This window comes from Tamandua tetradactyla, chromosome 26 (assembly GCF_023851605.1).
Source record: "Tamandua tetradactyla isolate mTamTet1 chromosome 26, mTamTet1.pri, whole genome shotgun sequence".
Lineage (NCBI taxonomy): Eukaryota > Metazoa > Chordata > Mammalia > Pilosa > Myrmecophagidae > Tamandua > Tamandua tetradactyla.
In genome coordinates, this window is record NC_135352.1 from 13,408,123 (window position 1) to 13,428,677 (window position 20,555).

The window sequence follows — 20,555 nt, forward strand, 5'->3', positions numbered from 1 at the left end:
CTGCATAAGCACCATAAGGTGGAGGGCATTAACTCATGCTTTAACGAAAGCTAGGAGGTGCTTAATTACACATGGGCCTATAGATATCAGGAGAAGGAGGATGAAAAGGGGTTCCAGAATAGAAGAGATTAGGGTGGTTAGCCATGGGGATTTATAGAATAATTGCTGGTACCAGGTCTCTTGGGCGTCCCGCTCACGCTTACGGGTCACAAGTCCTTCCCTGAGTTTGGTCATGGACTCCTTAATTACACTGGAATGGTCAGTGTAAACACAACATTCCTCACCTAAAGCGGCACAGAGCCCTCCTTGCTTGAGGAAAAGCAGGTCTAAGCCTCTCCTGTTTTGGAGAACAAATTCTGATAGGGACGTAAGGGATTTTTCAAGGTGGGTGATGGAGCTTTCAATGCGGGTTAGGTCTTCGTCCACCGCAGCTCTTAAGCTGGAGAGGCCTTGTTGTTGGAGGGTGATAGAGGTGATGCCGGTGCCTAGGCCAGCTATGCCGAAAAGAGAGGCAAGAGTAACGGCCGTGACGAGTTCTCTTTTTTCTCTTAGCATGGCTGGAAGTCGCGCGTCCCAGTATTGATAAAGGTCCTCTTCTTTATGTCTCCGTGAGGGCCTTTTTCGCTATACAAGGGGTAAGCCCTGTGGAAGAGCACAGGCATTTCGCCCCTACTGGGAGAATATAGTATTTACCGTGCGACGGAGAGGACGATTGAGCACAGACCGTATTTAGGGAGGTGGAGACGTTGCCCATGCAATGTCCAGAGTGAAGAACGGATTGCATGGTGAGACCGATTTTTCTGCCAGCCCAAGGACATTGGGAGGGATTGTCCTCGTCAGAAGTAGTAAACGAAGCATTAGCAGCTATGGCATCATAATAAGGGGGCTGGGCAGCGAAACACAGCCAACAACTGCGAGTAAGGTTAGGAAAGGAGAAGTTTAAGGAAAGAAAAGCAGCTTGGAGCATTGGCCAGAGTGGGGTAGAGGGAGGGGGGAGCAGAGGAAGAGCTTGTTTTGTTTGAGGGCGATAATGTTGAGATGGGAATGGGATTGGGAGAAGGAACAGCCTGAAGCGGGGGTACGAGTACTCTGTTGGGCCCAATGGCAGAGGTCTGCTGCATTGCTTCCTTTTTTATCACGATAAGACCCCCTGGGTCGACCCCTTCCAAATAATATTTGAAGCCCCATGTTCGGCCGATCAGCCAAGAGGGATCAGTAGGGAGCTGTACGGTAAGGTTCAGTTTTTCGCAGTTTGACTTATCGTATACATGATTGATGGAGTGGTCGCGGGGTTTGCATCCAAAAGGGGCCCATGTTAGAGTTAGGTAATGATCAGTGGAGGGAGGTTTCCAAGTAGTGGCTAGTGTTTCACACCCCCAGTATGCACAGTAGTATTGGTTGGGAGCATTGCAATACCGTTTTCCGGGGTTTGAGGACGGGCACATGTAGTATTGGGCTTTGTTAAGGCATGGTGTGCCCTCTGGAAGCAGAACTAGATCACAGGCATAAACAATGAAAGAGGGGCGGCCTGCTGTAACCTGGGTCTACACAATTTTGGAATCTTCCCATTGTGCTAAGGTCCATTTCCAAGGCTGGTGGGGGTTGGAAGGGAAGGGTGTATATTGGAGGGAGGCATCGGGGAGAAGCAGAAGCAAGAACAAGAGGAGAGAGAACGGTGAGAAGGGTGACAAAGACACTTGCGTTTCATGTTGACACAGGGTTTGTGGGGGCTCGTCCATTAGACCGGGCGGGCTTGGTCAGCCAACTGGGGATCCAAAGGGGCTGGTCTGTGTTTTCTGGAAAGACACAAGCAAAACCTCGCCCTTGGGTTAAGAGTGGGTGTGGGCCCTTCCACGCGTTTGTGAGTGGGTCCCTCCACGTAACCAGAGGGACGGGTGTAGGCGCCTCCCGAAGGCCGGCCCAGTGCTTTACCGCAGGTGAGCAGTGGTGAGCATCAAAAGTCAGAAAGTTTAAGGTGACAAGGGCTTTGTTGAGACAATCTCGGGGGCACCCTGCTGGGATTGTTCCTTTAGTTTTTTAGTTGCTGTTTAAGTGTATGATGTGTGCGCTCAACTATGGCTTGTCCTTGGGGGTTGTAGGGAAGGCCAGTTTTGTGTGTTATGTGCCAATCAGTGCAAAACTGCTGGAAAGCCCTTGATGAGTAACAAGGCCCATTGTCTGTTTTTATAGCCCATGGCACCCCCATAGAATTGAATGCCTGGAGGCAGGTGGAGATGACATGTTTTGCATTTTCTCCAGAGAGTGTGGAAGCATGGACAAATTTGGAGTATGTGTCCACAATGACATGGAGATACTTGAACCTACCAAAGCCAGGGAAGTGTGTAACGCCCATTTGCCAGATGGCATTAGATCATAGGCCACGTGGATTTACTCCCTGTGGTTGTAGCGGGCCTATCGGAAGAAGGGGTCCACACTGAGTGCAAGTACGTGTGAGGTGTTTACACTGTTGTGCAGAAAGTGAGGGGAAAAGCCGTTGAAGGAATTGTGCTGACATGTGAAATTTAGCATGGAGTACACGGGCCTGGTTGATGTCGGAGCTCAAGACATGGACCGTAAGCGTGGAGTCTGCAGCAGCGTTACCCTCAGTGAGGGGTCTGGAGACCTCAGTGTGTGACCGAATGTGCCGAATGAACCAGGGAAATGCACGGTTTTCCAGGAGGTCTCTCATGGCTATAAGCATGTCGTCTTGGAGAGACATCTTGTTTTTAAGAACCACATGTGGCAGTGCCCTGACAGTTTGGGCTGCATATGCACTGTCTCTGAAGATGTTTAACGAGGAATTTTGGTGGTGAAGGAAAACCAAGAGGAGGGCATAAAGCTCCCCCTGCTGTACTGAGCTGGAGTGTGGGTGTACCTCAACAGTATTTGGAGTACCAGCTTGCTTAAGAACAATAGAGCTGTGAATCCTATTTGCATCTGTAAAAACAAGGGGGGCATTGGGGATGGGCTTGGAGGTGGGAAATGCGTGTGAGCTGAGGATAAAGGGAAGAAAGGTCATGGATGTATGAGTTTGTGTTTGGGCAGGTGATTGTCTATTTTCCCTGTGTAGCAAGGAAGGAGAATTTGCATGTTGAGGTCGGATTGGCAAAGGTGATTAATTTGTTCCATAGTAAAGGGGAGAAATAACATATCGGAATCTAAGCCAAACATGCGGACAGCAGTAGTCCGAAGTTTTCTCCCAAGAATACAGACTGCGTCCCGATACGGAGTGATTTTTCCCAGAAAAGTGAGTGCCAAATGTACCCAGAAAAGTGGCCCATCTTGGTAAAGGAGACCTGTAGGTGTCCCTGGGGTATTGATAACTAGGGCCAAGAGAGGGTGCTCTGGTTGGAATCGGGCGAGGCTCATGGCCTTGATTTTGTCGTTTATAAGGGATATGCACGTTCGTGCAGGGTCACTAAGAGTACGGTAGCTGGAGGGGTTGGAATCTCCCTCTAGAAGTTTAAACAGGGGCCTAAGTTCATGAGTAGTGATATTTAGGTGGGGGCGCAGCCAATTAATGTCCCCGCAGATGTGTTGGAGCTCAATAAGTGTGCATCCATCTGGGAGGTCCAGCCTAGGGGAGGCGGGTGTGATCTCATCAGTGATGGTGTAGCCCAGGAATGTGAAGGGGGAACAATGTTGAATTTTGTCAGGTGCAACGGCAAGCTGTAGCTGTTTGAAATTATCGAATAAAGCCATAAGATAGTCCGATAAATGACTCGGGTCTCGGTGGGCCAAAAGGATATCATCCATGTAATGCACCACCTGATAGTATGACAGAAGTGGGTTAGTAGCAACTGAGACATAAATCTGACACATTGCTGGGCTGTTTTTCATTCCCTGTGGAAGGACCTTCCATTGGAACCTCTGATGAGGAGTGGCGTTGTTAATTGTAGGGACTGAAATAGCAAAATAAGGGTGGTCCTCTTCATGGAGAGGAATGGAAAAGAAACAGTCCTTGATGTCAACAGCAACGATATGGTAGCTGTGTGTAATGGCTGAAGGATGGGGGAGTCCCAGCTGCGGGGATCCAATTTTTTCCATCTGGGCGTTAATATTACGGAGGTCATGGATGAAACACCATTTGCCAGTTTTCTTTTTGATTACAAAGATTGGCAAATTGTGAGGACTGATGGACGGCTCAATGTGTCCAAGGGAAAGCTGTTCCTGGACAAGGGAGTGCAGGCCGGAAAGTTTTTCTCGAAGCAGCGGCCACTGCTCCATTCAAATAGGGGCAGTTGTTAGCCACGATAATTTGATGGGCGCTGGCTTGGTGACCGAAAATTGGGGCGGATGAGCAGTGGCCTCTATGCTTGGGGGTGGACCTCAGGGTGGGATGTAAGAACAGCGTTAAGCTTTGGGAAGACGTCCCGGCCCCAGAGTGGGTAAGTTAGACTGGGAAGAACCAGGGGGCTAAACATGCCTGTGGTTCCATTGGGGTCCACCCAGGTTAGGGGGCTCGTGAGCTGTTGGGCAGGTTTGAGGCCTCAAGCACCCTGCATTAGGGGTCCCGACTTAAGTTTCCATGAGGGGTCGAGATCTTGGGGCCGAAGAACGGAAACGTCGGCCCCTGTGTCCAGTTGACCTGAAATGGCCTTGCCCTGAACTGTTAGGGTCAGAAAGGCCTTGCTTTGCATGATGGGAATAGCCCAGAGAACTGCGGGGGAGCGCTTCTCTTTTGGGGGCAGGGCTGAGAGGTGCCCCAAGATTAGTTTAACGGCTGCAAGGGGCGACCTTGAACATCAGAGATAGCCCTGCAGTCCTTTTTCCAATGGAATCCACGTTTACATCGGGGACACACAGAGTGCGGGGGGGGGCGGGACCAGAGGGGTTTGTAGGTACACTCATGAGCGTAGTGGCCGGGCTGATGGCATTGATAACAGGTTCTAGGCCCTTTGGGGGAATGAAGGTGTTCTATAAGGGTGGCAACAAGAACGGAGGCGCCATCTCAAGCAGCAGCCGCAGCAGCAGAGGCAGTGGCCGTAGCAGCAGAGGCGGCGGCAGCAGCAATCGCTGAGGGGGAGGAGGAGGAGATGTCCCTACAGGCCAGGACCCAACTGTCCAGCTCTTGATTGCGGATGGGGGTGATAGCTTGTCTGCAGGGAGCATTTGCCCCTTCCCAAAGGAGTTCCTTGAGAAGAGCATCAGCAGCGGGGCCTGCTGACACCTTACGATGTACAGCATCTTTAACACGGCTGAAAAAGGTGGAAAAGGGTTCGTCCGGACCTTGTAAGAGTCCAGCTAATGGAATGGGTTTATCCTGCGGGTTGAGCCTCTGGAAGGCAGACCGAGCAATATTATGGACCTGTTCAAAGAGGAGAGGGGTGCAGGAGGCTTGCACCGAAGGAAGAGACCACTGTCCCATGCCCTTAAGGGTATCAGGGGGAACTTCGGTGTGACCATTGGTGAGATTCCAGACATCAGTTCGATCAGCTTCATCACTATATAATGCGTTCCAGGTAACAAAGTCTCCCGGCTCGAGAATAGCATAGGCAAGGTTTTTCCAGTCTACTGGGCAGTTGTATTCATAGGAAAGATTCTCAAGAAGCATCTGAGCATAAGGGCTATGGAGGCCGTCCTCCTGGATGGTTTTGCGAAGGTCAGAGATGGTCTTGTGATCGTACGGGTACCAGGAGAAAGGAAGGGAAGACTGGGATGAAGATTAAGGGGAAACAGGTGAGGGCACAGCGATGCTGCAGAGGGGTGGGGGAGGGAAGGGCATGCGCAGTGGGAAGGGGGAGGGGCCGCAGGAACCGGAAGCATGGGCGGAAACAGGGAGGGGGAGCAGGCTGCTGGTGGCAAGGGAAGGGAAGGAGGAGGGAGCGCAACAGGAGGGGAGGTGCCTCAGAAGGGGTTCCCATGAGGCATGCATGTATCACTAGGAGGGTGGGAACGAGACCTAGGGGAAAGGTTTTTCCCTCGTGTTCCTCAATGGCACAAACGCGCTGAAGGAGTTTCCACCAAGTATTCGGGTCCCATATCGAGGCTGTTTTGAGCCAGGGGTTAGACCACGTAAGGACTTCCCAGTACTTGTGCAAGGTTTTTTTGGAGATTTTAACCCGCCTCATGGCCAATAAGGCATGAATAGCTTGAGCCTGAGGTGCAGAATTAGAGGAGGGGGTGTTACTCATGAGAGGGAGAATTTAGAGGGGGCGGTATGCACAGAGAAACCGCCAAGGGGGCCACTTACCGAAACGGGGGTGGCTGGCACTGAGAACCACCGAAGGGGGCGACTATCACGGAGAATCACCGAAGGGGCAGCTGTCACGGAGAACCACCGAAGGGGGCGGCTCTCACAGAGAACCACCAAGGGGGGGGTGGCCCCACGCTGGGCGCCACTTGTGGGGTAGCTGATGGCTGGTCAGCTGATGGCTGGGGGTAAGCAGTCATACTGAGTCAGTCACACAGACACAGAGCACACAGCACGCGACTCAGGAGACAACCCTCAGGGGAAAATGGAAGGCGTCTGCTTTATTCAGGAAGTGCACAGGCTTATATAGGCTGGGAAGCATGCAGGGACATGTGTCGGGCTGGGATTGGTGGCCGTTGTTGCTAGGCTGGAGGGCAGATTTCCAGGATTGGTCACCGTTGTTGCTAGGCTGGAGGGCAGATTTCCGGGATTGGTCACCGTTGTTGCTAGGGCGGAGGGCAGATTTCACGTCAGCCAGTTTGTGTTGCCTTGCATCAGCCGCGGCAGCCATGTTAGCGATATTTTATAGCTTCTCCAACATGTTTGGCTGTTGTATACATGTTACAAGCCTACATTCTCCAACCCTCATATCGCTTTCCTCCTTTTCTCCCTTACTTATGGTTTCAGTTAAAACACAAGCTCTTTCTTGCCATCACTTCAGCCTTCAAAGACCCAGTGACCAGAGGTTTTGGATATTTCAGTTATTATTGACTTTCAGCAGAGGTGACTTTGATAAAAAGGGTCAAAGCGACTACTCTGGACATCAAAGATCCCAAAGTGTGAAAAAGCTCAAAGTGACAAAATCAGCTCATGCTTACACACTTCCCCATCTGAGAGTCACACAGCCCTGGCCGCAATGGACCATGCAAAAAAGCCAATCTTAAGGAACATACCCATAATTTTTCATCCCAAATCATGGCTCATGTGGACAAAAGAAGAAAAGATATTCTCTTCCTTCTGGTGAATCTACAAATTCTGGGGTTCAAGATGCAGGATGTAGTTTGAAGTGGGGAAGAAGGAATTCAATCAAACTACACTGGAACTTGTACAACAACAAATAACACAATGAGATATATTGGGAGATTGAATCATGGTCCCACAAAAGGCATGTTTAGATCCAACTTCTGGTGGATATGAACCCATTTGTGAATAGGGCCTTTGAAGATGTTATTAGTTAAGATGTGCCCAATCTGGTGAGGGTGGGCCTTCACCCAAAATGGCTGAAGTCCTTATAAGCAAAGGAAACTAGACACAGAGAGAAGCCATGGGGAGCAGCCAGAGCAGAACCAGGAAGAGAAAGGAGAAGATGCCGCCATTTGTATTGCCATGTGGCAGAAAAGCCAAAGAACCCAAATATTGCCAGACAGCCAGAAGACACCAACCTTGGGAGGAAGTAAGTCTTCTGATCTCTGAAACTGTGAGCCAATAAATTCCTGATGTTAAGCCAACATTGTATGGTATTTGTTTGTTTATTTTTAATTAATTAATTAATTTTGGGGGCATGGGCAGGCACCGGGAATCGAGCCCGGATCTCTGGCATGGCAAGTGAGAACTCTGCCACTGAGCCACTGTTGCGTGCACCCTGGTACTTGTTTTAGTAGCTAGGAAACTGTGATATAGTTCATGCTAACTAATATAATCATTCACAACACATATTTGTTATAAATTTATCGGATACAAGTGTGCTAGAACTCCTGGGTTGCCTGCCTGGCTCAAGATGAGTTCCCTTTCCTCGAGCTGGCTCCAGAACTCAAGGGTGAGTTCCTAATAGGTCTGTCTATACTGAGTCACCCTATTATCTGCCCGTGACAGATGTCTGACCCAAGCTGAACCTAACAGAGTACTTCTTCTAGATTTTTTCAAACTGAAGCCAAAGGAACCAGAGATGTGAGTTTTGGGAGTTCTCCATGTGGAGGGCTACGATGGGAGAATGAATGCAACATGTGGAAAGAAGTAGAGGTAAGATATGGAGGGAGAGATCAACATTCAAAAATCTGTAGCATTTCTATACACTAGTAATGAACAAGCTGAGGGGGAAATCAAGAAACGAATCCCATTTACAATTGCAACTAAAAGAATGAAATACCTAGGAATAAATTTAACTAAAGAGACAAAAAACATATATAAAGAAAACTACAAAAAACTGTTAAAAGAAATCACAGAAGACCTAAATAGATGGAAGGGCATACCGTATTCATGGATTGGAAGACTAAATATAGTTAAGATGTCAATCCTACCTAAATTGATTTACAGATTCAATGCAATACCAATCAAAATCCCAACAACTTATTTTTCAGAAATAGAAAAACCAATAAGCAAATTTATCTGGAAGGGCAGGGTGCCCCGAATTGCTAAAAACATCTTGAGGAAAAAAAAAACGAAGCTGGAGGTCTCGTGCTGCCTGACTTTAAGGCATATTATGAAGCCACAGTGGTCAAAACAGCATGGTATTGGCATAAAGATAGATATATCAACCAATGGAATCGAATAGAGTGCTCAGATATAGAGCTTCTCATCTATGGACATTTGATCTTTGATAAGGCAGTCAAGCCAACTCACCTGGGATGGAACAGTCTCTTCAACAAATGGTGCCTAGAGAACTGGATATCCATATGCAAAAGAATGAAAGAAGACCCATATCTCACACCCTATACAAAAGTTAACTCAAAATGGATCAAAGATCTAAACATTAGGTCTAAGACCATAAAACAGTTAGAGGAAAATGTTGGGAGATATCTTATGAAACTTACAATTGGAGGCGGTTTTATGGATCTTAAACCTAAAGCAAGAACACTGAAGAAGGAAATAAATAAATGGGAACTCCTCAAAATTAAACACTTTTGTGCATCAAAGAACTTCATCAAGAAAGTAGAAAGACAGCCTACACAATGGGAGACAATATTTGGAAATGACATATCAGATAAAGGTATAGTATCCAGAATTTATAAAGAGATTGTTCAACTTAACAACAACAAAAAGACAGCCAACCCAATTACAAAATGGGAAAAAGACTTGAACAGACACCTCTCAGAAGAGGAAATACAAATGGCCAAAAGGCACATGAAGAGATGCTCAATGTCCCTGGCCATTAGAGAAATGCAAATCAAAACCACAATGAGATATCATCTCACACCCACCAGAATGGCCATTATCAACAAAACAGAAAATGACAAGTGCTGGAGAGGATGCGGAGAAAGAGGCACACTTATCCACTGTTGGTGGGAATGTCAAATGGTGCAACCACTGTGGAAGGCAGTTTGGCGGTTCCTCAAAAAGCTGAATATAGAATTGCCATACGACCCAGCAATACCATTGCTGGGAATCTACTCAAAGGACTTAAGGGCAAAGACACAAACGGACATTTGCACACCAATGTTTATAGCAGCGTTATTTACAATTGCAAAGAGATGGAAACAGCCAAAATGTCCATCAACAGACGAATGGCTAAACAAACTGTGGTATATACATATGATGGAATATTATGCAGCTTTAAGACAGGATAAACTTATGAAGCATGTAATAACATGGATGGACCTAGAGAACATTATGCTGAGTGAGTCTAGCCAAAAACTAAAAGACAAATACTGTATGGTCCCACTGATGTGAACCAACATTCGAGAATAAACTTGAAATATGTCATTGGTAACAGAGTCCAGCAGGAGTTAGAAACAGGGTAAGATAATGGGTAATTGGAGCTGAAGGGATACAGACTGTGCAACAGGACTAGATACAAAAACTCAAAAATGGACAGCACAATACTACCTAATTGTAAAGTAATCATGTTAAAACACTGAATGAAGCTGCATCGGAGCTATAGGTTTTTGTTTTGTTTTTTTTTTGTTTGTGTTTTTTTTTACTATTATTATTACTTTTATTTTTTCTCTATATTAACATTCTATTTCTTTTTCTGTTGTGTTGCTAGTTCTTCTAAACCGATGCAAATGTACTAAGAAACGATGATCATGCATCTATGTGATGATGTTAAGAATTACTGAATGCATATGTAGAATGGTATGATTTCTAAATGTTGGGTTAATTTCTTTTTTTCCGTTAATTAATAAAAAAAATAAAATAAAATAAAAAAAAATAAAAGATATGGAGGGAGAGCATGTGTTCTACTCAATCCCATTTCTTGGTTCTAGGATGTATAAACTGCTGTGTGTGTTTATCTCATAAATTCTCTTTTTTTTTTGCTTGTGTTAGCTGTGTTCCTGTCATTTGTAATAAAAACATCCTGAATAGTCCAGCACTGTGTTGCTGCTATGGTAAATACAGAGATCTATAAAATAGGGCCCTTGCCCTTAGGGAACTCACCCATTGGTGCATTAATTATAACCTAGGGTGGAAAGTTGAAAATGCTGCAAGAGGAGTCGAGAGCTATAAGAAAGCAAAGGAGGGAGAAATCGTTTCTGGCAGGAGAGATCAGGAGCAGCTTCTTGGTCGAGAGGCCTTTATCCAAGACCGGATAAAATGTGATCATGTGGCAATGAGGAAGAGAAGACTCTTGACAGAGAGAGAGAGAGAGAGAGGAAATAACCTGCGCAGAGATTTAGAGGTGGACAAAATGGACAGGCATGGGACCAGCCTTGTATTGCAGGCCAAATCATCTAGATTTTTGTTTGATAGGCAATGGGAAGCCCTGATGGCTTTTAAGCAGGGGAGAGATAAGGTCAGAGCTCTGTCAAAATGATAAATCTGGCAGTGGTTTAGAATGGAGGGAAAAATGGGGTCATGCAGTTAGGAGGGCATTGAGGTGTTCCCAGCTGAAAATAATAAATGCTCTAAACTTGATGAAGCAGATAGGGAGCAGAAAGAAAATGAGGATGCCCTTTACTTCTGATAGTCACATTATTTTCAGTAAGGAGGAATATCTGCAGGGTGGGACTCAGAGATGGGCTCACAACTCAATAGAGGAAGGTGAAGGCTGAGACCGCCTCTGTAGGGGAGGGGGTTATGTGTGTGTGTAAGAAGTAGTCAGAGGTGATCAAAGGGCCGCCAAAGGCCATTGGGGGCTTTGTGGAGGCTAAATAATAGGAATCTGAAGTAAAACCAGCCATCAGTCTCCTTAGTTGGTGGCCTCACAGGAGAGGCAAATAAGTGGAAGGTGCAGGTTACCAGGAGAGGGACCTCCAGAGATGTGAGAAGGAGAAACATGAAAGGATGAAAGAAACAGGGGTGCTGGAGGGAGAACCTCACAGAAATGGCTGAGGTGGGGAATGGCAAGCTCAGGGGTTAGATGGTTTGAGAGTGGGAAGTCTCTAGGCTGGGTGAGTATGCAAGGAAAGCCAGGAGGGCCCTAAGAAGAGAGCGAGAGGGGATGTGACATGATCACTGGGTCAGCAGGAGCAGGAGAAATGTGAGATGGTGCAAAAAGGAGAATTTCAGGGACCCAGATCTGGGGCTTGAAGAGATTCTGTATGATGATCTGCAGAGTTTGGAGATAAAATGGAGATAAAGGTCTCCAGACCTGTGGAGATTGAGGAACTGCAGGATAAAGATATCTATGAAGTTTCTAGAATGTGGAGGAGAAAGAGATTAGGACATCTAAATAATATCCTAGAGAGCGGTAGGCAGGAACAGGGGCTGGGAGAAGATGGTGAATGGAATGCTGCAGACTTCAGCAGAGGTTGCTGAGACTTGAAGATGGAAAAAATGCTCAGGAAAAGGAACTGGGGAACAATAAAGAAATAGGGTCCTTTAGTGGTTGTGTTAATTTGGGATGGGGAAGGTGAGGAGTAGAAGGAATGCGTGGGCTGTTGTACAGGGAGAGGAAGGAAGTGTCACCCTGTAGATAAAGTCGGATTTGGATTAAAGTGATGTGATGAAGGGAGCATTTGAAGTAAAGGTTAAAGATACGGGATGGTTTGTTTGATTTCCCAGGGTCTCCTGAGGAGAGCTGTCATAAAACAAGGATATAGAAAAAGATGAGCAGGGGACATGGGTTGATGTATTTCTGTGGTCAGTTTAATGAAGTGGGAGGTAGCTCAATATGCACATTAATGATGAGGGATTGGAGATATGAAGATGGATTCCCATGATGCTCTTTAAGGAAGATTGTTTTCACAGTGTGTTTATATGTCTCCCCTCCCCCTCTTGCACCCTTTATTTTCTTAGGAAATATGTGCATGTGTGTACATGTGCATGCGTGTGTCTGTATGTGCACACTGTGTGAACCTGAGGGAAAACGAGAGCTCACCAGTCGTTTGTTACTTTGGGGTATAAGGGATCTGCATTCCCTTTTTAGATAGCTGCAGTAGACAGTTGAGTATAAAAGATTCCAGACGGAATACATGCCTTTCCTGACTCTTATTCAGTCTTGCAGGGGAATGGGGGAGGGGTGTGTGTGGGGAAAAAAAGAGTACTAGGGCTGACTGAGAGAGCTGAAAGTGGAAGCAAAGGTTATCTGAGGTCCACCTTCTGAGATAGTCCATTTTCCCTTTATGACTTCTTTCCCCAAGCCTTGTGATCTGAAGATTATCACCCCTTTCATTTACTCCCTGCAGCCTGGATGTGAGATAACCCTCCTCCACTGATGTTCAAACCCACATGGCAGTGCTTTGGGATGGCCTTGGAATCCCCGCCACATCAATGCCCCAGATGCAGGGATTTGTCTTGCAAGAATAGAGGCCTACATGCAAGGGAATTGGGCACCGGTCCCAGAGCTGCACCCATCTTCCACAAGAGTGCCCACTCTTCAGATCTCTCCCCCCAATTGTCCTGTGAGTCACTAAAGGGGTGCCCTGTGAGTCACTAAAAGGCATGATTCTGCTCCCCAGCTCCTTCCCCATTAGCTGTGTTGCCTTCTGCAAGTGACTTCCTGAAGCCTTGGGGTCCTCCCCTGGACCATGGGGACACGTGATGGGCACTGCCCTGTAGAGCTGCGCACATTCACTGATTAGCATAGTGCCCTAAGTAGGGATTTAAAGGCTTGCAGTTATCATCAAAGATGACATGAACTTTCAGTGAGGAGCAGGAGAAAGGCAGTGGACATGGTGCCATCCAGTCCTTGAGTGGTGAGAGGACAGAGATGTAGACCAGAAGCACCAGGGGAGCTGGGAAAGCCTGAGTTCCTGGTGGCCATGGTGGTGCTGAGGACAGAGTGGCCTGGGTCACCCAGAGTCCTCGGCCAGCAGCCCTGTCAACTCCCCCTACCCAGAAGCTCATTAGAAATGCTGACTCCCCAGCCCCACTGCACACACCCCGAACCAGAATCTGCACTTGGACAAGGTGCACTCTGGAGTTTGCAAAGCCCTGCTGGTACCCGCCTGGCTTGATGTAACCCCCAGCAAAGGCTGGGAGTGGCCGGAAGGAAGTGATGGTCAAAGAAGCAATCTCCAGGCAGGTACCCACACCGCTCACTCAACTAGGTTTCATGAGCCCCTTTCAGAAAGGCCATTCAAGTGGAAAAGAGGGGGGCAGCCTCTTTTTGCACCTCAGCAGTGACCAGGAAAATTGGGGCCACGGAAGAGTATTTGAACACTTCAGGGCAGCAAATTAACCTAATGCCGAGGGCAAAGGCATCCCCCGGGCTCAGTCTGCCCCTACAGGCTGTTTGCAAAGTGCCAAGTGCTAGACTCACAAGCGTGTGTGTGTGTGTGTGTGTGTGTGTGTGTAAACAACCCTTCCTGTCACACACATGGCCAAGAGAAATAGCTACTTTGCTTTCTTTCATCAACAGAACCAACACACCTGCAAGACAGGGACCCACTGTTTTAAGACCTCATCTGAAGGTACAACCATCTCTCCAAAAAGGAAAAAAAGAAAGCCTTTTCCAAAGATCGAGTAGGGATTCTCTTTACTGTGCAAATGTAACAGGTCTCTTGAATCCAGCTCCCCCACCCTCTCCATTCTCTCCACCTCGTCACCAGCAGATTTTCTTCCTGTTGTTATTCTCTAACAGAGCACAGACGTTTCCAGTTGACAGAGTCCGAGCTCAGCGCCTTCCCTGCACATTGCCCAAGCGAAAACATGTCAGGGAGAGGACGCGGCACCCAGGCTTCTGGCTACACCCGTGAATGGACAAGGCCGGTGCGTCCCAGCAGGTCCACTCCAGTTCTCCGGAGGGCCCGTTCAGGCCACAGGGCCTTTTGCTTCTGGATCCCACTCTTTGGGGCGGACCCCCGAGTCTGGGGCTGGCCCTGTGTGTCTGTCAGCAGTGACACTCCCCACACACACCTCCCCGCCGCCCCCCACTTCTGGTGGATCCGTCCAGTTTTAGTCAGGAATGTTCTTCAGATAAAGAACGGAGCAGAAGGCAGGCACTTCATCAAAGTCGCCCGCGGGGAGCCGGACTGTCCTCTGGGAGGGCTTGACATTTATGATGCAGCGGGGCCTGGGCAGGCAGAGGGAGCCAGCTCAGGGTGCAGAGAGAAAGCAGTGGTGACGCTGAACTCCTAGGGCTGTGTCACTGGAAAACAACATGCCAGGATAACTTTGACCTGGAACTGCAAACACCACCACTCAGTCCCCCCCACCTCCCTCCCCGGCTCCGCCTACCCAGTGGCCCCTGGGGACTCAGATGACTTCACGGTTATATTTAGCAAGTCATGGGAGGGACGGCCTCCGTGGCGGCCAACTAGCCTTCCCTGGGAGGCCTTGGGTTCCTTTGTCCTTCTCCCTCGGCCTCCCCTCCTGTTCCTTCCTGCGCGCTGACATTTAACCACTTCAGGGCTGGAGGAGTTTCCTGCCAGCCTGGAACAGGCAGAACCGATGAGAGAAGCACCCACCCCAGTGCCCAAACTTCTCCCCCAAGCATCCTGGAATTCTGTTTTACAAACTTCTTTCTTGGGTCTTAAACATTCTTTTTTTTTTTTTTAATCATCTGGCGTTTCTTAATAAAATGACACAAGTACCCTTGGGAAGGAAAATGACTTAAAATGTTATCAGTTCACGGGTTCTGAAGCATGGGCACAAGTCAAGGTTTTGGGGGAGAGGGGACAGGAGTTAAGTTGCAGACTTCTGGTGAAAATGGGAAGATTTGGGGGTGAAGGAATGAAAAAGACATAAACCTACTGTCGGCAAAGCAGACGGGAGAGAATGCGGAGGAGAGAGTACAGGATTTTGCTCAGCTGTGAATACAATGAAAGGTCAAAATAATGGAAAGACTAAATATTGACAATCAAAATTTGTGTGTGGGAGGCAGGGAAAGGGTGGGGGTGGGGGGGTGCTGATGTAATCTGAAAACTCCAGATCTTCATCTTCCGTACTAAAAAAGGCAATAGTTAAGATCTAAAACGGAAAAGTCAAGGAAGGAATAGCCAGATAAACTTGTATTTTAGAAATACAGAGTAAATACCAGGAAAAAAAAAAAAGAGGGGGAATTAGAAGCAAAGAGGAAAGGTTTCCTTTAAAATTTTTAGAGAAATATTAAGTTTTCAAACGAGGTAATGTGTTTTTTTTCCCACAAAAATAAAACCCAAAATAAAAAAATAATAATAAAAGAAAGACATGAGAAGGAATGAATGATAAAGTGCATCGGATTTCAGGTTTCTGCCGGGAGCTGGTTCGGCTGGAGTTTTCTAAAACCCGAGCCCTTTGTTGACCTGCTTGGATTATTTCCACCACGCCCCTGAGAGGACCGCAGAAAGCCCGGCCCGTGTTCTTCCGAGGAAGTACGACTGAGAAGACAGAAGTCTCTTTTGTCACTGTCCTGAAGGGGAATCTTCTGCACAAAGGTGGGCAAGGCTGAGGGGAGCCCCTGGGACTCCCAGCTGCAGACTATGGCGGGAGAGGGGCCTTGTACACGGCTGCTTCCAACAGAAGGAAGCATTTCCAACAGAAATGCATGTCCTGGGCTCCCCAGGGACGTGCATTTCCCATGTGTGTTGATGTGGCGCGTGGAGACACAGCACAACAGTTAGTCCTGGCCTCCCCCTGCCTCCCCCTGCGTCTCCGCCTGCATTGCCGAGTGGGCATCGAGCTGGGGTGCCTCCTGGCACCTGGGCAGCGTCAGTTGCGGGGACTCATGGTTCCAGCTTCAGTTGGGAAGGGGGCACTGTTCCAGCATAAGATAGGGGACCCATCGTTCCAACTCCGAGCCTCAGCGAAGACCTGGGCACAGCCCCTTTCCTCGGGTGCGAGGGGAGGAGCCCCGCCTTTCCCGTGGGCAAGCCTGAGGGTGATCTGGAAACTTGCCTAGCTCCCCCCTCTTCTTGCACAGCACTCTGAGCAGAAACCGGTAACCCCGGACCACCTGCAAGGGTCCCAGGGCTCCAAGTCAGGCACCCCCATCCCTCAGTGGCAGCGTACCCCAAAAACAGGCATGAGGCCTGGGAGAAAATGAAAATGAAACCCTTTGTGTACAGACCTTGCAAAATGTATAAAATGAGAATACAATGGCTTCATGTGAAGCACCTAGTTTATAGCCCCTGGTGTATAGTCAGCTCTCAAGAAATATTCGTTATTAAGATGATAAGAATCATTTTCACCTGCTTCAGCTAGGAATTGTGCTGGGAACTACGAGAAAATGGGGCACGGTGTAGGCGTGACCTTGTTGGCATGGAATTCCCGGTCTGCCGAGGATCCCGGGAAGCAGACACTTAGGAGAGTGACTCCCGAGGTGGGAGATGACGCAGGGAGGTTTCCTAGAGAAAGCTGAACTCAAGGGCTGAGCAGGAGGCAGGCAGGAGAAAGGTCGAGAAGTGGAGCAGTCTCCAGGCAGGGGAAGCCAGCGAAGGAGGTAACTGCGCCGTGGGGAACGGAGAGGAATTTCCTCTGTCTGCAGCATCGTGTTCTATGTTGGGGGGCTGGCTAGAAAACAGGCTGGAGAGATAAGCAGGGCTGGTTGCAGGCCATTGGAAGCTGCATGAAGTCCTACACACTGTTAACATCAAAAGGGACCCAGTTTTGCCCTCAGGAATGGATCATTCCACCTTTTAAAAAAAAAAAAAAGCAGGCAGTTTTCTATTAATTATCTGCTAAGAATAGTATAGGAATTCGTGCTTCTCATTGTACAGTTAAATATAACTGTGCTTCCAATATCTGATTAATTAACATGAAATGAAATTTTTTGATTCAAAGTTCAAAAAGAGCAAATAAACTCAATTACATTGTGTACATTCTGTTTTTTTATTAAATCATTTTTACATTGTCAATGTTTATAGCATTGACATTGTATTATTTTACTACTATATACACCTTTCCTTCTTTTAATGGATTAAAAAAATGGTTTAGTAAATCCACTGTTTGATGATAAATAAATCTCTGGATTCCAGAGCATTTGGCTTTGTAATATTGTGTGTAAAACAAAACAGTGACTCTTGCAGAAGCCGGTTGTAAAGGAAGGTTGCTAACCTCTTACAGCCCTCTCTGTCTTTATCCCCCTGCTAATTAGATATAGTGACCATTGCCAACCCTTTAAGACAGTGTAATATTCCCCTTAGTGGCCTGTCACACTTTTTTTTAGCCTTACTGATATTTTTTATTGATATATGTTATATATTCACAGACCATGCAATCATCCAAAATGTACAATCAGTGGTTCACAATATCATCATATAACTGTGCATTTATCATCACAATCAACTTTCTGTGAAAAGTAACACATATACAAAAATAATAAATTTCAGAGCACATTGCAGTCATTACTTGTAGAATAGATTTCAGAGTTTGGTATAGGTTACAATTCCATAATTTTAGGTTTTTACTTCTAGCTGTTCTAAGATACTGGAGACTAAATGAATTATCAATATAATGATTCAGCAATCATACTTATTTGTTAAACCTTACTTTCTCTATATAACTCCACCATCACCTTTGATCTTTCTCCCACTCTTTATGGGTATTTGGGCTATGCCCTTTCTGTTTCATGTTGGAAGGGGCTGCTGATAGTATGGGGTAGAAGGATGGAACTAGTTGATATTCTGAAGAGGCTGGACCCTCTACATTTCAGGACCTAACTGGTCCAGGGACCCATCTGCAGCTTGTAGGTTTCTGGAAAGTTACTCTAGTGCATGGAACCTTTGTATCATCTCATATAATGCCCTAGGTGTTCTTTAGCATTAGCAGGAATGGTTTTGGTTGGGTTGTGACAGGTAGCAATGTCTAACTGAACCTTGCATAAGAGTGACCTCCAGAGTAGCCTCTCGACCATTGAACTCTCTCGGCCACTGATACCGTATTTGTTACACTTCTTTTCCCCCTTTTGGTCAGGATGGAATTGTTGATCCCATGGTGCCAGGGCCAGACTCATCTCTGGGAGTCGTCTCCTACCTACCAGGGAGACTTTTACCCCTGGATGTCAAGTCACATGTAGCATGGAGGGCAACAATTTCACTTGCAGATTTGGCCTACCACACTTTTTATAACCATTCCTCAACTGTTGAAGATTGAGTTAGGTTATTTCTAACTTTTGATATTACTTATGGAACTAGGTGAGTATCTTTGTTTAAAATCCTTTTTCCATAGTTAAGATTATTTTCTTATGGTAGAGTCACAATAAGGAAAAGCTAAAGGGAAATGAGGACTTTTTTTTAAGGCTCTTGAAATACATTGCCAAATTGTATTCTCTGAGTTATACTAATTTATATTCTTACTGGGATGATTGGAGAATTCCCATTTTATTTGATGCTCTTGCTAGCATTGAAGATTGTCATATTTAAACAATTTCAATTATTTGAAAGATACATATGGCAATTTCTTTTAACTTGGTTTTCTTAGATTATTAGTGAGATTGAACATTTTCTTGCTAATTAATTACATTTCTAGGTTCGTGGATTTTCTGCTCATAACATTAAGACAGTTGGGACCAAATATAGTGAATATAAATATCAATTATCCAGATTCTAAAACACCACTTTAATTGCTTCGATTTTTTTAAAACAATTTTTTATTTCTGGGAGATAATGGCAGGTTATAGCTAAAATCTAAAATCATGGATGAAACTCGTAGACACACCGTTCAGTCAAAGAAGCCAGAAACAGACTAGCATATTGAACTGTATGGTTCCATTCACAGAAGTTTCAAGAACAGGCAAAACGTAACAAAGAAGATAGGATGTAACAAATGAATATGACTGTTGAATTATTATCTTGATATTTCTTATGGTCTCCAATGTCTTGGAGCAGCTAGAAGGAAAAATGAAAAATCGTGGAACTGTAACCCATACCAAATTTTAAAATCTGTTCTATAACTGCTTATAAAATATACTTGGAAATTCATTGCTTTTTTTGTATATATGTTATATTTCACAATAAAAAATAAAGTTAAGGAAAAAAAGAACAAGCAAAACAAATGGAGCACTGACTGGGAAGGGACAGGGAAAGCTATTTGAGGTGCTGAAAATATTCTATGTCTCGATCTGAGTGATGAATATACCAGTATTTATATATGTAAATATCCCCCCAAGATTGATACATGTTACTGTGTGTGTACTCTCTCTCTCAGATACATAATATACATAATGCACACACACACATATAAAAACCTTTATTTGTTCCATAGACTCAATAGACTTTTATAACTCCCATGAGGCATCCTAGAGTTAAACCTCTGAGGATCAATGGGGACCCAAGGGATTTGGCAGTTCCACTGCCACGTTAAGACAAGAGGCGAAAGAGAGCCTTTAGGTTTCTCCTCGTGTGGGAAACTAAGAGTAGCCCAAGACAGTTATGAATACACAGTGGGGGTGGGGGAGGCAAAATTTTATGGGTTCTGAAAACAGGAACTATTATGAAGTCTCCAAGATTCTCATGCTCACAGATCACACATCATGTGAAGCCAGGTCTAGAGGTACCATTAGGTCAGAACAGAACCAGGATGGCTGTAAGGATTGCTGGGAAGCTGGCTGTGCTGATATTTTGTCAAAGACCAGAGTGCTTCTTGAAGATTTCAGTCTGGTCCTCTAGGACCCCTCCAGAGAAGAAACAGGCAAGCCTCTGACTCTCCTCCAAGACATGAGGACAAATGTTTAGAATGGTGATCCCATGTTCTTGTCAGATCAGCAGAGAAGATCCATTTGGCCAGAATTAGGTAGGGCAAGTAATTAAAATACTGCAGGAGTTTTCCATGATAAAACAGGATTAACCAGAGAATTCAGTTAACCAGAACACACCCTTCCCTGAGCATTCGGATGATCAAGATCTTAATCTGCGCTCTCTCAATCATCAACAGTGTAATCTTGAGCAGCCTCTTCACACCTGGGCCTCCTTATCTTCACGCATAAAAAGAGGAGTTTGGACCCAGTGGACCATCAGGTTTTCTCCATTCCTTACCACCCTGTGATTTTATGAAACACACTCCTGGAGAGTACACAGAGACCAGGATGTGGTGAGTACTGACATTTTATCTGGAGGACTGCAGTGTAGGACATGGACAAAAACAGTCCTGGCTTCCAATGAGGATTTGTTTTTCCAGTGGCCTCCAA

General features: G+C 46.2%; 1 long non-coding RNA gene across 1 annotated transcript in view; it reads left to right on the forward strand.

Moving 5' to 3' along the window:
- LOC143669905 (uncharacterized) overlaps window positions 1-20,555 on the forward strand; it is a 104,915-nt gene that overhangs the window by 55,591 nt on the left and 28,769 nt on the right. The window contains exons 5-6 of the long non-coding RNA XR_013169115.1: window positions 15,679-15,867; window positions 20,303-20,458. This is a non-coding gene — a long non-coding RNA (uncharacterized LOC143669905). The remainder of the gene's footprint in view (window positions 1-15,678; window positions 15,868-20,302; window positions 20,459-20,555) is intronic.